This window comes from Thermobia domestica, chromosome 15 (assembly GCF_964235325.1).
Source record: "Thermobia domestica chromosome 15, izTheDome1.hap1.1, whole genome shotgun sequence".
Lineage (NCBI taxonomy): Eukaryota > Metazoa > Arthropoda > Insecta > Zygentoma > Lepismatidae > Thermobia > Thermobia domestica.
Window position 1 is genome coordinate 28,754,346 of NC_137468.1, and position 22,272 is coordinate 28,776,617.

The following is a 22,272-nucleotide window of genomic DNA, read 5'->3' on the forward strand; positions in this document are numbered from 1 at the left end:
TTCAGTGCGTATCTTCACCTCACCGGTTGCATTTTCGCGGATCCCAAGAGTTCCTCGGATCCCAAGGGATCCCAAGAGAAATCTTCTGATATTGGCCGATATAAATAAGACATCAAGAGTCATGATCTATATATAGCAGAAAACAAAGGCCAAATGCTGTCGGTCCTCATAGCCGAGCGTACTAACGCAATATGCTAGGAATAGAAGTCGTTTTTGGCGTGGGTTCAAACACAGATAGCAATGTATGCAGATGACACAATCGTGTATGCATCATCATTCTTGCCAGATCAAGTCACAAAATACATACAGAATCACCTGAACGAACTCAAACCCTGGTTTAAGCGTTGGAAAATTAAAGTCAATGCTGAAAAGTGTGAAGCCATACAGTTTACTAAGAAATACAAACGAAGACCAAACAACCAACTAACTCTATATAACACACCAATAGAATGGAAAGATAAAGTTAAATATTTGGGAGTAATACTAGATAAAAGGCTTACCCTTAGGTACCACATGAACTCCCAAAGAAACAAGGCTAGTGCTAGACTGCGAACCCTAGCCGGACTTTTCCGCTCACCTGCCCTCAATACGCAGAGCAAAGTTATATTATATAAAATGTTAGTTAGACCAATAGTCACATACGCTGCGCCAGCATGGGCTTTCTCCGCACCCTGTTATACGCGGGCTCTGCAGAGACTTCAGAACAACGCTGTGCGCATAATAACAAATTCACCCCGATATCTGCCTGTTCTACGCCTACAGCAGCGCCTAGGGCTGACTCTGATTGAAGATCATATACAGTATTTAGTAAGGAACTTGTATCAATTTGTGAAAACAATAGAAAACGACCTTGTGAGCTCTCTGGGTAGCTACACAATTCCAGAAAGCTACTACAAATACAAACGCCCGCTACATGCGCTAAAATAGAAACACATCCAAAACACTTTTCAGAGTATTAAGAAAAAGAAAATGTAAATATGTACATAAAAAGGTATGACGAGGCCTGTTAGGCAGAAAAATAACTAATACATCCTACTTAAATCACTGATATATCACTAGTATTAACAAAACTGACAAGTCCAATAGGATACTAATATCAATCATATCTCAAATACTATAATATGACTAAATACTACATACTCGTGTATATGTATATATCTTAGTCTCATTTTAGATTGACGCAGTCCAAGGATGAAGAAGACGAGAGACTTGCATGGAAAAAAAAAATAACAAAAGTCCCACTAACAAATCTTGCCCACCAAACTACAGACAACTTAACACAATAGTATAACTCACACTTGACTTTTTAAGTTAGGGAATCAATACAGACAGTAAAGATGCTTTTACATGGATTTTTACCACCCCTTCTCAGTGTGGTTTTGCCATGTAAATACTTGAGCACGAGCATGACCGATAAAGGGGGTTTTCCTGGACTCCAGGTGTTTCCAGGTTTCTCCTCCTACTACCCAAGCCAATGGTGAGGCGAAAAATCTTCACGCGCTTTCCTATCTTCTATTTTACCCTTCTTTCTTTCTCTAATACACACTGTCCGGTAAATGTCTTTGGATAAAAACCGTGACGCGACACAACACTCGACATGCTGCTTTAGATCTCTAACTGCATGTAGGAGGTGCACGTAGATATAGGTTGGTGCATCACTCAAGGGGGCGAGCTTTCTTGCTAAGGGGCCCTCTTTATTCTCTAATTTATTTCCGTATTTCCGTGGGTTCAAACCCTGTCCGAGGAGTTTTTTTTTATTTTTCAAACACTTTTTCATTAAAATAATATTGAAAATAATACTCAGAAAAGTGATTTATCGATTTTTTTTTAATTTTCATAACACTTTTTTCATTAAAATAAGCTTGCAGTCTTAGAACTATACGGATCCATATCAAAAGTAGTAGTAATAGTAGTAGTAGTAGTGGTAGTAATAATAATAGTAGTAGAAGTAATATTAGTAGTAGTTGTTGTTGTAGTAATAGTAGCAGTAATAGTAATAGTAGTAGTAGTTGTAGTAGTAGTAGAAGTAATAGTAGTATTAGTAGTGGTATTAATAGTAGTAGTAATAGTAATAGTGGTAGTTGTAGTAGAAGTAGTAGTAGTAGTAGTAGTAGTAATAATAATAATAATAATAATAATAATAATAATAAATAATAGAAACGGGTTCGAAGCCCCGCAGAGGTTGTTTGGGTTCTGTTCTCTTGTCCAAAATTTTCTCTACAATTTACATGACCAACTTCAAACAGCTGGCTAGGGTAGCGCGCAAATACTGAAAGTCTTGGGATCGGCGTAAATGCTCACCGGTTCTCCCATCAAGTTGCGTGGCAACAACCATAGTCTTTTCCTTATCCACCATTTGGTTATCTCTTTGTGATTTGCATTTCCTTTCTGCTCTTTCAATCGTTGTCCACCATCAGCATTCGAAGTCGTTTTTCCCTATTGATTACACGATAGATGAGTGGATAGCTATGGAACAGAGTCTTTAATTCCCCGTATAAAAAGCATTTCATAATAAAAAATGGAAGTACTGTATATACTCGAACCTAAGACGCCTTCGAATCTAAGACAATCCCCCCCCCCCATTTCGAAACTTCAAAAGTTGTGCTAATTTCTTGTATTCAATTCTAAGACTCATCCTGGATATTCAATGAAGCAACTCAAGAATTTGAGAGTCATACAGGTGTGACCGTCGTATTCTATTGAATCCGAGGGTGCACTTGCCTTAGCAGTACGCAAAGGTAATTGCGCAAAAATGACATTGTCAAACACAATCGCAAGAATCATTTGGGGCAAAAGAAACAAAATTTTATGATGAGAAAAAGTTTATATGAACCAAAAACTGTTGAAGTTAAGATTACAAAACAAAGTTTTGAGCTGAGGGCTCCGATTACAGGTTAAATAAGAGAAATGTTACGATACGCTTGTTCAGTGTGTATGCTAGTAGGCCATCTTCTCAGGTGTCCCCTGCCTTGATTCATTTCGAGTCCACGTGGTCCCCTTGTTCCACCCTGCTCCTCCATCCTGGCACCAGCTGCTCGAGCTCTGCTGCTTCCTACAACTGGAACTGCGAGAATGAGGAAGAGTTCTCGCTGGGATGCGTGGAGACTGCACTGGTTGTTCGTCCTGTCGCCTGGTGGCCGCTTCGGCAATTGTCCCAATTGACGATCAGCACGCGAAGAGATTGTCTACCGTCCACACAGGTTTATTTGTTCAAACTGAACATTTAAATATCAAGATTAAAATTAGAACAAAGGCACTATCTTACAATCTTACTTACACTGTGAACAGAGGACATCCTGTTTAGGCATTTTCACAGTCTGAACACAAACTTTCACTGTCACTTTGTATGCGGTTTTGTATGTGATTCCAAGACGCATCCTCCATTTTATACCTGATATTTTGGCAGAAAATGTGTGTCTTAGATTCGAGTATATACTGTACTGAAATTGAGCTATGGTATATTTTAAAACACACACACACACACACACACAAAATGAAACCAAACTTTAGAACATTTGATAAAGTAACAAAATTAATATTATACAGCAGTTTTTAACACTAAAAAGAAATATTCCAAAATCAGACTTGAATAGCACACTATATATAGAGTGCCTCCGTTTACAAAACCAAAAGGCTACTCTCTGATCTCTCCACTATAAGCACTAATAAATATTTTAAATAAAGTGCATATGATATCATTAATAGCTTTCCTTTGAAATGTATATTACGCCACAGGTCAATTACTACAAACAATGTTACAAAATAGGCTTTATTTACATTTGCATTAATTGGAATACACTAAAGCTTCGAATATGTGTTCTAGGATGGTGTGAATGTATGTCCGCCTCAAGTGCAACAACCTAAAGGAAAACAAAGAATCTAGAACAACTGGTTAACCAAAATAGTCGACGACTGTAACCACACACTTTTGCCATTGACAAACCAATGAACCAATGAGTTCATGGCGAAAGAAATGTGGAGTCTGCAATGTGAAGAAATCCTCAACCATGTTTTACAACACCCGATCATTAGAGAAGATCTTCCCTCCGAAGCAGTTCTCGACATTGCGGACGAGATGCCAGTCGGTGAAAGAGACGTCAGAAGAATACGGTGAATAACGAGAGGATTCATACTGCAGTTTATAGAGAATTTGCAACAAAAATTTGCGTGTGTATTGTTGTCATGAGAACATGAAGGTGCCATGTCTTTAAACCATTTGGGAACGCTTGCGGACAAACTTGCAGTGCATTTCATGGAGTTCAGTACTGTAACTATCCACAGGTTGCCTCGATGGATAACGACGTTATTGATCAATCGCAGCATAGATAACTACACTAGCCACGTTTATGCTAACACAGGCTGACTATCCTTAAAAAAAACTGGCAGTCACTAACTTTAATGAGACTTACGCAAGTTGAGGCTCACTAAACTCAAAAGGCTGGCGCTCAGTAATCTCAATGAGGCTCACACTAACTTAGGATCAGTACCCTTAAAGTGGCAGGCATTCACTAACCTCAATGACGCTCATACTAAGTGAAGCTCACTACCTTTAAACGCACTCACGCCCACTAATATCAATGAAGCTCACGCTAACTCAGGCTTACTATCCTTAAAAGGCTGGCTAATCTTAATTATATTCACGTTAACTCAAGCTCTATCCTTAAAGAAACAACAATTCATTAATCTCAATGAAGATTACGCTCACTCAAACTCACAATCCTTAAATGGGCTCGCACTTGCTTATCTCAGTGAGAATGACGCTAGCTCAGGCTCAGTATCTTCAAAGGGACTCGCGCTCACTAATGTCAATGAAGCTCATGTTAACTCAGACTCACTACCCTTAAAGGAGCTGGTGATCATTAACCTCGATGAGCTGAAGCTAGTTCATAATCATTACCCTCAAAGGGCTGGCGCTCACTAATCTTAATTATGTTTACGCTAGCTGAGGCTCACTACCCTTAAAAGAGCTCGAGCTCACTCACCTCAATGAGACCCACACGGACACAGGCTCACTACTTTTAAAGAGGCTTTCGCTCAATAATATCAATGAGGCTCACGCTACCTCATTTTGTTCGCTCTAGATCGAGATCATTATCAAAAGACTCGCAGTAGCTCGATCCTGTGCTCAGTTACCTCATTGGGTTCAAGCTTGCTTTTTCAGTTGGGTTTGTACTCGCATTCACTCCAACTCAGCCTCGGTTTCGCTATTCGCCTATACACAGCTTGTGCTCACAGATGCTCACAATAAATGATTTAGGCTAAGGCTGATTGAGCCCGACAGTCGTGCTCGCGAGTATGGCCTGCACGAGTCCTCTAACTTTGAAAAGTTAGTTACGAAAATTATCCTGAGATATCGTTAAAGTCGTACCAAATTCAGTTTCAACAGCAGATACACAAACACAAAATAGCATGTCAGTCTGTTCCATCCAATCCCTCGAAGAATACATACAATATATAGTTACGAATGTGATAACGCACTATTAGCTTGTTCTCGTCTCTTTGGTTGAAATTGAGAAGAAATGTCGGGATTTTGTTCTTTTCGATCAACAAAGTTTGCTAAAAGATCAACTGATGGCAGCACCTCCGTTCATTTAAAATGGGAATGATTTAGGTTAATTTAGTCACCAATAAAGTAATCCGCCATTTTGAATTTAGAAGGGAAAAGCACATTTTGAAGACGTTTCTGAGATGAAAAGATCTCAAAAATTTCCTCGAATTTACGAAATCCAAGATATTGCTTATTTATTTGATGGCGCCTGCTTTCCATGGTTATAGCCAGTTAGATGACGCTCGTTGAAATAGTTAATTAATACGAGGTGAATGTGTCGAGTGTTGCTCGTTACTTTTATCACAATATCAATTTAGACAGTTTTTATGCTGAGTCAACTAAAAATCTAAACTTCCACCAGAAATAAAACCCGAAACCACGTATACCACAGATATCGTGTGGGTTAATGAAAACTTTACCTATGACCCACCATCCACTGTGGCCTGTAACCCACCACCTACCATGGCCCACTTTCACCCATCTGCCACTACGACACTCCGACTCAGCACCACCAAAACCCATCGTCATGAACTTTGACCCATCATCTACGCTCTCCTCTCTGTTGACTAAAGAGTTTACGCTTGTAATAAAACAAGGCTGTGAAACTATCACTAATCAGAGTTTAAGTTTTTTACGATCAATCGCTCAAACGCCGCTGTTATAATACCGGTGGATGTAAAATGGAAAAGTGTTAGTCATGGGGCATGTTACGATGAATTTCAATACATTTATCATATATAATTATTTCCTTGTTGAATTACAGATACTTTTCAGTGACTGTCTATAATATACTGAGCTGAGTTGATCGGTGCGTCATGGTAGGTCATGGTGGATCGCTGGTTTAAGGTCGTTTATGGTGGGTCAGAGTGAGTAGTTTGTCACGTTTTATTGACTCACGACCTACTCACAAATCTTAACCCACCTGACCCACTTAATCCACGACCCACTCACTAATCTTGACCTACCTAACCCACTAAACCCACGACGCACTCCATCTCTGGAATACCAAAGATATACATGTTAACTTTTGGTACCAATGATGACAGTAGAGGGGAAGCATGGTCTGCCCCTCTAGACATGTATAACTATATGAATCAAGAAACTATCATTTTCAACAACATACAGTTTAACATTCAGCATTCAGCGTCATTTACCGAAACTATCATTTTCGGTAATATATATATATATATATATATGTCCCCTCCCAAGAAATTAAACTTGATACCACCATTGTTTCCTATACACAACTAACATATTTTTCTTCCATTAGGTTGGTAAAAATCAGAATAATTCCGATTATTTTATTAGGTATGGCAACCATATGTGTTGCCTTAATGTTTATTTATATTGAACAATGGAACAAAAAATGAAGTATACAATTATGTAATTTGACGTCCATAAATAAATGCCTAGGACTGTATGCATTGTATCATAAGCAGCAAAGCAATCTGCTTAACAAGCAAAGCATGTACACAGGTTATATTAGTTCCTTTATATAACAACAATTACCATAAAAGCATTGAAGCAATATTACTAAAAATCGATTCCTGTCGTGTCCAGTACATTCAACAGGAGTTAATGTATTACCTTCCATAACATTGCAAAACACATTTATTTTGATTTGTTTAAGTTCTACGCGTATATGCTTACAATAAAGTTGTTTCAGCAAACACCATTAATTATTTTGCTTTACTAGTGTGACTGCTGGAGGTGATATATGCTTGGGTGCTCATAATATATATTTCGATCAATCTATTACTATATCAATAGTTTTTATATATTCAGTTTCAAAACAGGGTATCACAAAACCTTATACATAGCAATATAGCTTTATAGAGTTCGTAAGATTTAACTTGATTCTTATGTTGCGTTGTCTCCTATGTTCCGTCATCATCATGTCGTAGCGTAGAACACTAGACATTGCTTAGAATCCTAATAAATCTGACCACAATAATAATCACTCGCTATTCACTATAGAACACCCACATTTGCATAGCAAACACTAATTGAAACTTGCCATTGAAAAAAAAAAAAAAAAACGAAAGCATAAGTGTTGTGTAATTTCGATGATAATCTGATAAAATAATCAAATGCTTTGGTAGTACAGTGATTCAAGTTGTGTTGTGTAATTTCGATGATCATCTGATAAAATAATCAAATGCTTTGGTAGTACAGTGATTCAAGTTAAATCTTACTAACTGTAAGTATAGAGTCAGTTTGGGTAACTTACAATAAAACGAAAATAAATAATTAAAAATAAACTGCTGATGGACAAAGGGAAATTACACAAGTATTTTTAAATGTCTATATAGTATTTTAGAATCACTGAAACTTAAATCTGAAGTAAAATTAATGTTATTGTTTTTGATAATAAAAAACGAAGTTGTTATAACTAGAAAATAAATAGTAAATCAGTTAAGTGATTAATTAATTAATTTGAAACGAGAGCTATTTATTCCCTTTAATCGTGTCTGCCACTATTATCAAGTTACGAAAGATTATTTTTTTCTCATAGTCTTGTGCACTTAGCGAATATTTGTTGCTAAGAGTCAGTGACAATTTGATTGGAGCAATAATTATATATATATAAAAAATATATTATTATGACGTTATATTCATGTATTTTACCAATTGAATTAAAATTCATAATGATATGTAGTTATTGTATTCGTATAAGTACGAAGTGTTAGAATTTAACTATTTAATTTCAGGAATAGTTTTTGTTTTGCTTACCTGTGCGTACACAATAAGTTTTAGTCGCCTCCAAAGTAGTATCCTTAGAAAATGATGTACTCTACTATGACTGTGGCATACCATCATTCTGTAACATTTTTTTTAACTCACCTTCAGGAAGAGTAAACAAAATAAAAATGCATGGTGCTCTGTCACGAGAATAAGGTGGATCGCCAAATATTGAGAAGAAATGAAAAATGAAATTTTTGAGCTTTACGTCCCACGGTTATGCCGGTTAGGCTAAAGGAGACGGTGATGATGAGAGATGAATGAAATGGTGGAATGAAGAAAGTGGGAGGAAACGGGAGAACCCCAAGAAAACCCACGCACACGGTGTTTGTCCACCACAAAGTTCACTTGGCGGGAGCAGGGTTTGAACCCGGGACCCCAAACACCAGAGGTGAACGCTCTACCACTGAGCCACCGCGGCCCCAAAATATTGAGAAGAAACGTCGGAAACACTTTCGAAAGAACTAATTCTGGTTTCATTGATGGATTCCCAATAGATTATAATTCCACCATATTTTGCACATTGTAAAGCAAAACTAACTTATCTCCCTCCTCTGGGCCTACTGGTTAGCACGTTTACCATGATGCACAGGATACTGATTTCGATTCCCAATATGAGAACATTGAACACATGGACAAAATTTAGAAGGGAAGCCACAGGCTGGTTGGTTTCTTTATAGGAGTTTAAATGCACTATCAGTGTGTTCGGACTCTACCTTATTATATGTCCCCGTCTCATACAGGCTCGGTACTGGACAGAGAAGTTAAACTTTAACAAGTAAACAAACGACGAAACTAACATCTTGTTTATTTCAATTTATTACATAGTCCGCGTCAGGCAAATTGTCGGATGGCGTCAACCAATGAGCCAGCAGAGTGATGTTGCCAAACCTTCGATGAGAAAGCCAGCTTTCAGCGGGCGCATATTGCATGTATGACGTCCAGTATGTCATAACAGTACAAAATTTTTACACTAACAGGATCCTATTTTCTGTTACAAATATGGTATGAATACTACATTTTGTTTGGTTCTAATTTTCATATGATAAGCAAGTGAATGTAAACATACTTGATATTAGTTGGCTAGGTACCCGTTTATAACCACATTCACATGCATCTGAGGATCAAATTTAGGACTCTACAAATCGAAGGCCAATGCCCTACCATTTTGATTTTTCTAAATTTCGAGACAAAGGAAGTCTCGCGACAAGGATACAATTACGTGTTTGCTATGTTAAACGCTGCTTAAATAGTGTGGCGTTGTCACATAGTATGGAGTGTTTACTGATGAGAGAAATTAGTTTTCGAACCTTACCGCAATTCAGCTTCTCGAACTGCAACGCTAGAATTCAGAAATTTTCTTATTGTGACTGCTACAGTAAACATACAAATTTGGCAACAACGCATTATGGCGTTCTGCGCAAGTTTCGTCTCAAAACTATTTCCTTAATTGTAAACTAATATTTAAATAAAATATTAAACATAACAGAAAAAACTGTCAGACAATATATCTATTTCGTAATAAGAACGTTACTTTAAAATACTTTACACATATGAATAAACATTTTGTAAAACTGAGCACTTCTAGTAAGATATTACAGCGAATGCCATCTTGTGTGTTCATTGTAAAACGAATCAAATATTTTCTTTTATTTGTTACATTTTTCGATATCGGGAGACACAACCAAACGGATCAGTGTCTAGTGCTGTAGCTGAAACATTATTCTATCGTATAGTACAATATTTATAATATGTAACATTTCATTGCGCAGTAGTTAAGGCAATGAGCTAAAATATGTACTGACTTCCGGGTGGTGATCCACCTTAATGAGTATAATAACAAATTATATAGAACAATTGGTATAAAGCTTATAGAAGTTAATAAGAAAAAAATAATTTGTTAAAGTTCGTTCTGGCAATGCTCTTGGAGCATTATCAACTGTTTTTTTCTTTCTTAATTTCATCTAGAAGTGATCAAAATCATTCCATGTGACGAGAGGTCCATGAAGGGTGTTATATAACAACATTTAAATCATATTTGTTATCGACAAGGTGACCAGACGTCCCGCTTTAGCCGGGACAGCCCCTTATTTTCAACCGTTGCCCCGTTTTTTTTCTGATTCTCAAACGGGACGCATAAATGTCCCGTTTTTGAGCAAAAATGACTCAGGTGTCCGGTAATTATTAGTCAAAATATAAATGATCAATGCAAATTCTATACTCTCCCGTGCCAACACTCATTGGGAAGGTTCAGCCGTGTCTGGAACTTCTGAATGTTCAAATGGGAATTGAGTGTTCTGTGGTTCAAGTAGAAATTAAGTGGGAATTCTGAGCGTTCAAGTAGTTAAAAGTATTCTTGGGTTGTACTTAAGTTAGAAACGCTCTGTTATCATTCTTACTTGTGGATTTTGTAAATTGAAAATATTGCTGAGTCCCAAAAGGCAATGTGGAACCCCCCCCACCCACCCACCCCGTCGCCGATTCGTATGCGTCCCTTTTTTGAAAGTAAAAGTTCTGGTCACCTCGGTTATGGAAGTATATTGTATAATGACTTGAGGATCCTTAAACGTTGATGAATGCTCTTCGTTATGTTCGACCAAATTACTTTATCAATTTTGTAGCTTTTAAGCTTCTGAATCATGTAACACTAACAGTTTTTTTTTTCAGATCTAAGACTTGGATGAATTAGTGTTGCCATGTGACTCGTGAAATTTTTCTCGTCTTGTCTGTCGTGTCGAAAATGAGATGAGAATTGACATGTTTCTCGATGATACTTTTTGTCTCATTTTCGAGACGAGACATGTCTCGTCTCGTAAGCAACACTACTCACCATGTACTTGACTGATTTGTATTTCTGTCTTTTGTAAGCAGTGAAATTAGTTAAAAGGAAATCTACAGTTCAAAATAGAATCTGAACCATTGTAATATATTGGATGGTCTCTCCCTGAGAATGGAACCCGGAATCTCATGCGCCAAAGGTACACCTGCTAACCACTAGACCAGAGAGGAGGATTATAGAGTGATACTATTCCAAATAATCTAGTAAACCTTGCATTATAGGCATTATATTGCTTCATTGTACAGAGAATGTGGTATAATTCTCGATATCAGGATAAACAATACTGTGTTTATATTTTTTATACAGTATTATGTTCTCTTTATACAGCGTTTCCCAACCGGTGTGCTGCGAGGAAATCGAAACAAAATTATTAATTATAGCAACCAAATTGCAAGACATGAAAAAAAAAGTATTTCACATTACTATGAATTTCTACCATGGAAAAAATTTCTGTAATTGTAATATATTATTCTACATCTATAACTGTGTAGCAGACAGTACTTCGGCTCGTACACATTTCCACGGTTAGCTGCTATGTTACGCTTCAATTGAGAGTTATACTAACACCGAGAAATGGAAGCACTTGTACGGTACGCTTCAAGTGAACGTTCGTAGAACACTCATTCGCACGTGAATGACAGAACAACACTTTGTTTAACAGCTGTGTTTTGACTTCGAAGTATCGCAAGCTGTGTGATTGCAATAATATGCACCGGTTTTGGTTAAAACAGCAAAGTTGAAAGTACGTACAAGATTTGTTTGTTCGTTCGTTTTTTAGTGATCTTCGTTGTTAGTGAAAGGTTGGATTCAGTTTTCGAAAAAAAAAGCGTATTTTTAAAAATCTGAGTCCTATATTTCATTGCAATTGTTTTCTATTTTAAAATTATAATAAAAAATAAGCATAATGAGTTAGCATAGGGGAATACTAGTGATCGAGCTTTCATCTCTGTGAGAAGGAGATCAGTTATCACAGAAAAAAAAAATACCATGGTATTTTATATTTGCAAATAATAATAATAATAATAATAATAATAATAATAATAATAATAATAATAATAATAATAATAATAATAATAATAATAATAATAATAATAATAATATCTGAGTGTGCAGCGAGAATTCAAGTTACACCCGTAGTGTGCCGCAAGTTGAAAAAGGTTGGGAAACGCTGTCTTTATAGGTCAGGTCATAGGTTTGGTCTCGTATGTACAGAGCGTATTGGTATACAACCTTTTCCCTCATACCTATTCCGTCTATCAAAAATAAACTTGTACACCCATTTCCTAACACCTAAAGTAGTTTTCGAAATACATTTGGATTGTGTGCTTTTATCCGGGACCATTCCGGAGGGGGCCGAAAGTTGATGGGAGAAATGTTTGAGAATGTTTGAGAGAAATTTCCCGTCATTACTACAATTTTCTCTGTTCAACTACGTTATGGGCGCCAATACATAGCACCTTTGGAAAGCTTGTTTTATGCTGAAGAGAATTAACTATAAACCAAGACTTTTCAATGAACAGTGTTGATTCAATAGCTATTTCGCTGCGAGTCTACGATTTTCTTTATACTAACAGGGTTAATGGGCCGCAGGGACTTACTCCGTTGTCCATGACACCTATTTTTTTGTGCATGAACATAAAAAGACTGGTGAGTCTTTCCGATTTTATTCATGATTGTTTGAGTGAAATAAAGAATTTAAAGAGAGCAACAGCAAATGTGCACAACACATTGCCTTTTTTTTTTTTTTTTTTGTGAATGCTTGATACTACTCCAACATCGACTAATGCCAATATGCTAACGAAATTGTTGGTTTACGCGTGCAAATAATTCTGGCGCTTGAATTTTTTCGATCGGACCATTCTAACCATATGGGGGGTTCTAGCTTGATATCAATTTTTGGGCTCCTACTGTTTAGCGGGAAATCGGATTCAAAGTGGGCGAGTCGAGTTTGATATCAAGCTAGAGCCCCCCCCCCATATGGTTAGAATGGTCCGATCGAAAAAATTCAAACGCCATAATTATGGGCTATTTATGGGCTAATTAGTTGCTCTAATCCCAATTTTTGGGCTCCTACTGTTTAGCGGGAATTCCTAAACAAAACAGGCGAGTCTAGCTTGACATCATGCTAGAACCTCCGATTCGGTAACAATGGTCCGATCCAAAAAACTCAAATGCCGGAATTATGGGCTATTTTTGGGTTAATTGGTGCTCTAATTCCGAGTTTGGGGCTGCTACCGTTTAGCAGGAGTTCTTCATCAAATTGTGTGATTTGGCTTAACTTCTAGCTATAAACCTAGTGCTATAAATAATCAAATAATTAAAATGCCGGAATTATGGTTTATTTGTTTTCTAATTAGTTCCTCTAATGTCGATTTTAGTTCTTCTATCGTTCGCAAGAAATCTCATGCAAGATTGGTATTGATTTCTAGATAACGTGGGATGATAGTTGCAAAGTTGCAGTGAGAAAACGTCGATATCTATTAACTGAAAATTGATTTTTTTTTTTCATTCTCTGCGAATGCAAATATATATCTCTACTAGTAAATTTATGAAATGTCTTTTCACGTTTATATGTTCAGTATGTTTGGAAGCAAGTAGTGTATATATAGAATTTATATGGTGAAATATCATATTGTTTTTTTAATATTTTTTTAGTTTATAGGAAATGCCTCTTCATCGTTGCTGGGCCCGCAATGGCACAGCGGTAGAATGCCGATAAAACCCAAGTGCATGGTGTTTGTCAACCACAAAGATCAATTGGCACGATCTGGGATCGAACCAGGAATCACACGCACAAGAGGTAAACGCTCTACCACTGTGCAACTGCGGCCTCCAGCAACGGCAGAGGCATTTCCTTAGAAAAAAAAATTGATTTAAAAAATAGTGATATTTCACTATATAAATTCTATATATACACACTATTTACTTCAAAACATAATGAACATAAACACGTGTAAAAAGAATTCATGGATTTACTAGTGGAGATATAGATTTACATTTGCGGAGAGTGCAAATAAATCAATTTTCAGTTAATAAACATCGATGTTTTCTCACTGCAACTTTGAAAGTATCATCCCAACTTATCGACAAATCAATACCAATCTTGCTTGAGATTTCTTGCTAACGATAGAAGAAAAAACTCGATATTAGAGCAACAATTTAGCAATACAAATAACCCACAATTCCGACGTTTTAATTCTTTTGATCGGAGTGTTATAGCCCTAGGTTTATAGCAAGAAGTTAAGCCAAATCTCACAATTTGATAAGGAATTCCTGCTAAAACGTAGCAGCCCCAAACTCGGAATTAGTGCATCAATTAGAACATAAATAGGCCATATTTCTGACGTTTGATTTTCTTCGATTCGAGATGTCTAACCTTATGGAGAGTTTTTACTTGATGTCAAGCTAGACTCCCAGAATTTTTTTCCGATTTCCCACTGAAAGGTAGGAGCCCAAAAATTGGAATTAGAGTTACTAATTAGCCCATACATAGCCCATAAAGCGTTTATTTTTTTCGATCGGACCATTCTAACCATATGAGGGGTTCTAGCTTGATATCAAGCTGAACTCGACCATTTTGAATCCGATTTCCCGCTAAACAGTAGGAGCCCAAAAATTGGGATTAGAGCAACTAATTAGCCCATAAATAGCCCATAATTCTGGCGTTTGAATTTTTTCGATCGGATCATTCTAACCATATGGGCGGTTCTAGCTTGATATCAAGCTGGACTCGCCCACTTTGAATCCGATTTCCCGCTAAATAGTAGGAGCCCAAAAATTGGGATTAGAGCAACTAATTAGCCCATAAATAGCCCATAATTCCGGCGTTTGAATTTTTTCGACCGGACCATTCTAACCATATGGGGGGTTCTAGCTTGATATCAAGCTGCACTCGACCATTTTGAATCCGATTTCCTGTTAAACAGTAGGAGCCCAAAAATTGGGATTAGAGCAACTAATTAGCCCATAAATAGCCCATAATTCTGGCGTTTGAATTTTTTCGATAGGACCATTCTAACCATATGGGGGGTTCTAGCTTGATATCAAGCTGGACTCGGTCACTTTGAATCCGATTTCTCGCTAAACAGTAGGAGCCCAAAAATTGGGATTAAAGCAACTAATTAGCCCATAAATAGCCCATAATTCTGGCATTTGAATTTTTTCGATCGGATCATTCTAACCATATGGGCGGTTCTAGCTTGATATGAAGCTGGACTCGCCCACTTTGAACCCGATTTCCCGCTGAACATTAGGAGCCCAAAAATTGGGATTAGAGCAGCTAATTAGCCCATAAATAGCCCATAATTCTGGCGTTTGAATTTTTTCGATCGGACCATTCTAACCATATGGGGGGTTCTAGCTTGATATCAAGCTGGACTCGCCCACTTTGAATCCGATTTCCCGCTAAACAGTAGGAGCCCAAAAATTGGGTTTAGAGCAATTAATTAGCCCATAAATAGCCCATAATTCTGAGATATGTTCCGGTCGGTTTGGTGTTGGTGGTTGGTCTAACTTGACACGCGTGATTATTTGCTGGTGTACGGAGGCCAACATATATTTACTCGTCATTCTCTTCTGCATTGCGTGAGTTGTCATGAAAATTAAAACCAAAGAAAATGTTGACGTTTGGAAGAGTAAAATTTCAGTGCTGGCAGACACAAACTATTGATAATTAGACGTCCATAGCTATTTCAGAACAAACTTTCTCGAAACAAAATCCCAATAAAATTTGTAAATTTTTTGTAGACATTGCCATCTGTTGTTAGTACTTCGTACTTTAACTACTTCTGTAAGTTAAACTTTATAGAGTTAAGGATAATTAACTTAGGTTTGACAGAAAGTCAATGATGTTAGCGAAATAAGTTCGTTAAAGTTTTTAGTGGTCAGTTTTTATTTTGTGAAAATGTTATAGTGGCTGAACGGTTTATATATCATTGGAAAACGGTGGCGTAGAATTGAAAACAATTCTTATTAATTTTTTTTTTTTAATTTTTAACATATCGAATCATGTATTCTAACTAAATTACAACATTCTGATAAAAATAGAATCGGATGACAACAATAGACAACAAATCGATTTAGGAGAATTGTTTAAAAATCACCATGAAAACAATAAGCCATGAAAATGGATTGTGGCAGTGGCTGAAGTTGTTGGTCTTTTTGGATAAGGTTCACCACAGATGCATCCATACTGAATTTCTTGCTATTTTAGCAACATCTCCAAATTGAGTTTACAGCGTGATTGACCTTCCAATAAGGTAAAAATATAATGATACAGTTCGCAAGAAGTGCCTGCATTCGGTTTCTGATTTTTCACGTTGTCATATGGTTCCTGCTGCATAATACAAGGCCTGCATTCCATAAATATCTATACAATGTACATCAGCAGCGAACTCCTCTAGATTTTTGCATGCAAAGTTAATATACGGCTTTCATTCCATAAATATCTATACAAGGCACAGCAGCAGCAAAATCCTCTAGATTTTTGCATGCAAAGTTAAGTGTTATTTTCAGAGTTACATCTATGGTCTCAACGTGAAGATATCCTCGAAGCTGACATAGGGTTATTGCAGTCAACAATTTGCTTGTGCAGTTAACAAATTGATCTCTTTCTAGACGCATTCTCTTAAGATGAGACTGTTGGTAGTCAATTTCCTCGTTGCTAGCTCCAGCTTAATGTCTTATGATATTCGTGAATTCAAGAACATGTTAGATATTAAATATCTTGTTATGATATTGATTATTTTGTTTCATTTCGAATATTGTTATAATTCCTTTGTAACTTGTATTTCTTCTGAATTCTATGCAATTTACATCTATGCAACGATACAAATATTGTTTATCAGTATTGTACTTTGCTCAAATGGTAGAAATAAGTTATATAGTATATCAACATATACTTTGTTGATTCGTCGATGAGCTCCCATAATATTGAATTAAAGAATTGACCTGAATATTTAAAGAAGTTCAACGCTTTTGAATAAGTATTTGTTGGTAAGTTTATAGAAATAAAATGGAATTGATTGTTAAATGAATATAAGAATGAGATAAAATGAAATTAATATATATGTATTATAATAGAGCGAGGGCTATTCGAAAAGTAATGAAACAATATATGTAAAAATAGGTAACGGTCCAGCATTCTTTCTTCAATTGTAACCAATTCAAGAAGTCATCGTCCGAGGGCCATATATACGATTTTGTATATCTATGCGATAAATTTATTCTATTTTTATATCTTGGTTTTGGGCAACGGTGCGTAAAAGTACACAATCTATTGAGTAGAAAAAGAAGAAAGGAGATAATATGTTGTTGAATAGAAAGAAATAAGATTTAATCTTAATAGCTGGAAATATATGTTGATTTTATATGTATAATTGGTATTCATAGTTACCATAACAGCAAATAGTTGTTTATTAAAACGTTGCTATGACAACCGAAAAAGGAAAGATAATTAATGGGTCTTGACAATAAAAAGGTAATAGTAATTCAATGTGGTGTGTCTGATTTTATGTAATTCGACCGTGTTAACATATTTTGAAAATTAAACGAACTGTGGGCTAGAATGTAGCGTAAGAATAAATATAAATATTAACGTTACACACACACACACACACACACACACACACACATATATATATATATATATATATATATATATATATATATATATATATATATATATATAATTAACTTCTGGTAAAATATGATGTAAGTCAGTAAATATCGTTACATTCTACAATATTCTGAGAAAGAAAAATCTTGAAGTGAGGATTATAATGAGTCTGTATCTCATATATGCAAAGAAAATTTAATTAATGCCACGAGTCCTCTCTCGTACTTTGAGACGAGCTATAATATCACACGTATTAGGAACACACTTTCTTGGTGTCCACGTACTTAACTTCCCTTTTTTTTTTTCAATATACACACATGCGATCATGTTTATAGATCATAGACCACATATATTCAGTTTGTAGACACATTTATTTATATATATTTTCCATTTCCTGGATTAAACAAACAAAGTTTTGTCACTCATAACACGGTGACTACGTCACTTATCGGCTCATTTCGATTAATAACTAGCTCATTGACCAGCTTTAAATCACTACCACCTTATATTCCAAGACGCACGCATTTGTAGTTATATTCATACCACGTATAAAGAAAAAACAATTTTCCAGGCCCAAAGGGATTTTTTTTTTTTTTTTTTTTTTTTAAATCGAGAGCACGATTACTGAGGTGAAAACACTGTTCAGGTTTGAGGAATCGCACATGAGGAATGGAATTGAAATGCAATTTCACAGATGGATTTCAGATTTACGAACTTGTGAGTAGATTTAATAATATATTAGGGTTACGATGACCTGCCTTAATCCGATGCTACATGCAGTTAGTATATTACCAACCATGTTAGTTGTTACATATGTTACTTAATAACATTACAAGGTTTGAAGAGAATATCTAACATGCGCCGGTATTGTACAACTTTTCCATTTTATATTTATCGGATATTTCGTAAGTAACTATGGCAACCAAGAGGCGTTCGGGGTCGGTATTAAGACCCTTTACACATATTTATCTCCTCACTTCAACATTATAAGTTTTACTTCAATATTATATTCATATTCCACAATACTTCAAATTAATAATTCCGATAAATTAGGTTCGAGTTCGTAGGTTTGCAACACTTAACATGAGAAAATTCCGATATATCGCACATATACAAATTCGACTAATTACCCGCGCATAATGATAAAATTAGTATTCTCAAATATTTTATTTAAACTGGAAGACATTTAATTAGCATGGGAGGCACGTAAGCACATAATATGTATAAATATATAGTTCTAAAATGTTAACACTATTTTTGGGCCCAGAAACACTACATCAACATCTATATTTGTTCTTACCAATGAAACGAAGGCAGGAAATGACCGGCAACCGGCAGGAAATCTGAACGAATAATGAAAAATAAATTGTATCGTGTACTGAATCATCGCTCACAATTACAGTGGGTCGAAATATGATGGTAAAACGTTCCCTTAATCTTCCACATCAACGAATACCTCCAAGAATCGTGTCTCGCGATATCTCAGTTGGTAAATGAAGTTCAAATGATATATATTGAATGGTTGTTATTTGTCAATTTCAATACTGGAGGGGGGAAGGTTAAAAAATTTTTAAAAAAACTTGAAGAGAATAGAACTATTCTATCAAGCCTTGTTTCCATTTTGTACTAATATACAATAACACACTGAGCAAGGCTATGTGATAATATGCAAACAAAAGAGTATCACGTAACGGTTTCAACACAATAACTGTGTCTTCATCAGACTTCCACTTCTTCTTGAGAGATATTGATTATGAGCAGCATTTTTTTTTTTTTTCAAATACATGTGTCTGAAATTACATACAGCACAATAAGTAAACGCTTACAGTTTATTTCATAAAGCTTAACTAGATTACAAGTGCCTATTATACCGACATCTTGTTAAATAATGTTATATTAACTAAAGTAGACACTCCTCGTCCAGTAAATGTTAAGATTAACGAAAATATATTTGAAATATTCAATACATAGGTACAATCCGCGGCAAAAAACCTGCAACATGAGGATGTAAGTTTATTGTGAAACTACGCCTAACAGCACAGGGAATGAACATAACGTCTAAGTGGAACGAATCGCGTCAGGATAAACCTCGGCCTCCTCCCGTTCACACTTATTTTGGAGAAAAAGACTTCGTCATTTCACAATAAACTGATATGCTCATGTTGCAGGTTTTTTGCCGCCGATTGTACAATCGCCCAACTGATGGCTCGGGAAACTTGAGGTACGCCTCCGGAGCGATGGATCTCTGATTTGCGGTGAATACCATCGTGTCAATATGTTTTCTCGATGTTCTCTCCTTTCCTTCCACATTCTCATTCCACCAATTCTTTAATAATAACTCACTTTCATTCACCATTTATCTCCTTTAAAATAAATAGCATAACCATTGGACTAATGATAACACTAAGGGGTCAAGGGGATGGGCATCAACCAGTGGCATCGTTCTTCCCCGAGACATGTTGTAATGTAGGTATAAACCAAACATTATACGTAAAACTATTTTCGATATAGAAAAAAAAAAATCGCTGCCTCCCCAAGAAATAAAAACTAGCATCATCATTGCCTGGGACAGTAAACTAGAAATTTCTTTTACGTATTTATTTATTTATTTATTTAATATTGGTGTGGTGGTAGATAGCCAATACTAAAACTGTTGAGTTGAGTTGATTTTGAGTTTAATGTCCCGTTCAGCAGCGAGGCTATATGAGGCGTGGACCTACTGATTAACGTAGAATCCGAACCACCTGAGCTCCCACCGGGAAATACTAAAACTGTGATTGCAACAAAGGCATCATTAAAGCTTTTGATGAAATCGGTACGAAAGGTTTTGAGTAGCCCTTCCTACATTATATTTGTTCTTTTAGCACATGGCTGATTTGTCACTCTCTATTCAAACCGGAAGTGGTTCAAATTAATCATTTTCCGTCCCAAATTTTATCCCCATACTACGAAAACGAAAACATCTGGTATAACAGCAGCGTGGTTCGATTCTGGTTTATCCCTGTTTGGGCTAAGCCAATTTATCGTTATTCTAGGTTCGTTCCTAATTTCCAGTAAGGAATGGTTAAGTAATAATGAAATTGAACACCAGTTAATATAGAGAATGATCCATACTCACGGTCATCAGATTTGGGTGCATTCAATAACCACAAAAGGCTGAGTCGTGTGCCCACAATCACTGGCGAGACTCGCAGATATTACGGTTGCATCGACAACTTCAAAAGAACACTTGATGTGGGTACCAGGGGTGCCCACAAGGGGGGGCTATGACGCAAACTGCGTCATTGAAATATTGTGGGGGGGTTAAAAATCCATATAAATATGTTTGATGGGGGGGGGGTAAAATTAATCGAAAAGAAGATTTTTTTCATGGAAGAACACCTACGGATAGACACTTGGGGGGGGGTGCGTCATGGACATAAGGGGGGGTGGGCACCACTGGGTACAACTAGCATTGTTAACACCGGATGGTTGCAGAGGAACGAAAATATATCTTTGAACTGCGCTACTTTCAATGTATCTTACCTGTAACCTAATAAAATATTAAATTATGCACACAGTACGGTATCATACTTATCTTTCACATACTAAAAGAACAACACTAAAAACTATGCACAATAACACTATTATGTATTATCTCATGATTAATAAAAATAGCATACGCACCAAATATTTTTAGTGTATAAACATATTTCGACTTTTTAAGAAACTAGGAACATACTAATACAATACTAACACAATATATATTGATCAAATAAAATTTAACGATGATAGCCCTTAGAAATAGATTCGGAAGCGCGCGAAGCAATAACGACGGAGATGCACGGATTTCACCAAGGATGTTATAAATAGAGGATCTGCCCATAGGTATCTTCATCCTATTAAATCGGTGAAGCCTAAAAGCAACCGAGCATCGGCACGTCTGATTGGCTACTCTCATTTCTGCCATCGCCTGATTGGATACTTTCGTTTCCGCCATGATTGTTGGGTCAAAACACTATGATCCTATTGGGCGGAGTGGACAGAGTAAGGGTTGCGAAACTGTAACGTATGGCTTCAAGATTTTGTTGTAAGGGCACATCCTGTATTTTTTAAGATCCTTGGATTTCACGGTCACAGAACTTCAAAGGATTCCATGAAGATTTTGAAGACAATACTAAAGGCATGTATATTCTTCTTTTCGCATCACACACACACACACACACAAAAAAAATCTTATGGTTTCCAGCATGAGAGTTCTCCTATGTGCGAGTTCCACCTGTTGTTTGATACTCCATTTTCGGCTTCGTTTTCGTGAGTTTATTAAATTATTATAACTTAGAAGACTGTTGGGTTAAAATCTTTATTTTTAACTTACTGACGCACCAAACATAAAATTATGTTAAAAGTTTTGTTACTTGCATTATTCACTAAAAATTGGAGCTATATGTCGAGTGCTACATCCTCTTTTAATGTTGAAATTGCACTTTTTTGCGCCAAGTCCTGGCTGCTCTTGGTTCCTTTCAGAGCGTATAAATATACTAGTAG